General features: G+C 39.2%; 1 protein-coding gene across 1 annotated transcript in view; it reads right to left on the reverse strand.

Annotated features, from left to right (window-relative positions):
- URI1 (URI1, prefoldin-like chaperone) overlaps window positions 1-390 on the reverse strand; it is a 116,552-nt gene that overhangs the window by 62,274 nt on the left and 53,888 nt on the right. The window lies entirely within an intron of this gene.

Consider the following 390-nt stretch of genomic DNA (forward strand, 5'->3'; position numbering starts at 1 on the left):
AGAGGATAAGATGGTTGAATGGCATCACCGACTCAACACACATGAATTTGAACAAGCTCCAGGAGTTGGTGACGGACAGGGAATCCTGGCATACTGCAGTCCATGGGTTCGCACTGAGCAACTGAACTGAACAGGATCATACATATCAATAATTACCTTAAATGTAAGTGGATTTAATACACCAACCAAAAGACATAAACTGGCTGGGTGGATGAAAGCATATTCATGTATGCACTGCCGCTTGACACGTCACTCTGCTTGACCCCCCCTAAAATTGCATGTGATTATTTTATATTGTTAAGTTAATCATGTTCCCATTATGGCTTGTAATTGTAATTATCTTTTATTTTTGGTCTGCCTATTGATTATGAAAACTGAGAAACATCTTTC

Source organism: Bison bison, unplaced genomic scaffold, assembly GCF_000754665.1.
Source record: "Bison bison bison isolate TAMUID 2011002044 unplaced genomic scaffold, Bison_UMD1.0 scf7180017864297, whole genome shotgun sequence".
Classification (NCBI taxonomy): domain Eukaryota; kingdom Metazoa; phylum Chordata; class Mammalia; order Artiodactyla; family Bovidae; genus Bison; species Bison bison.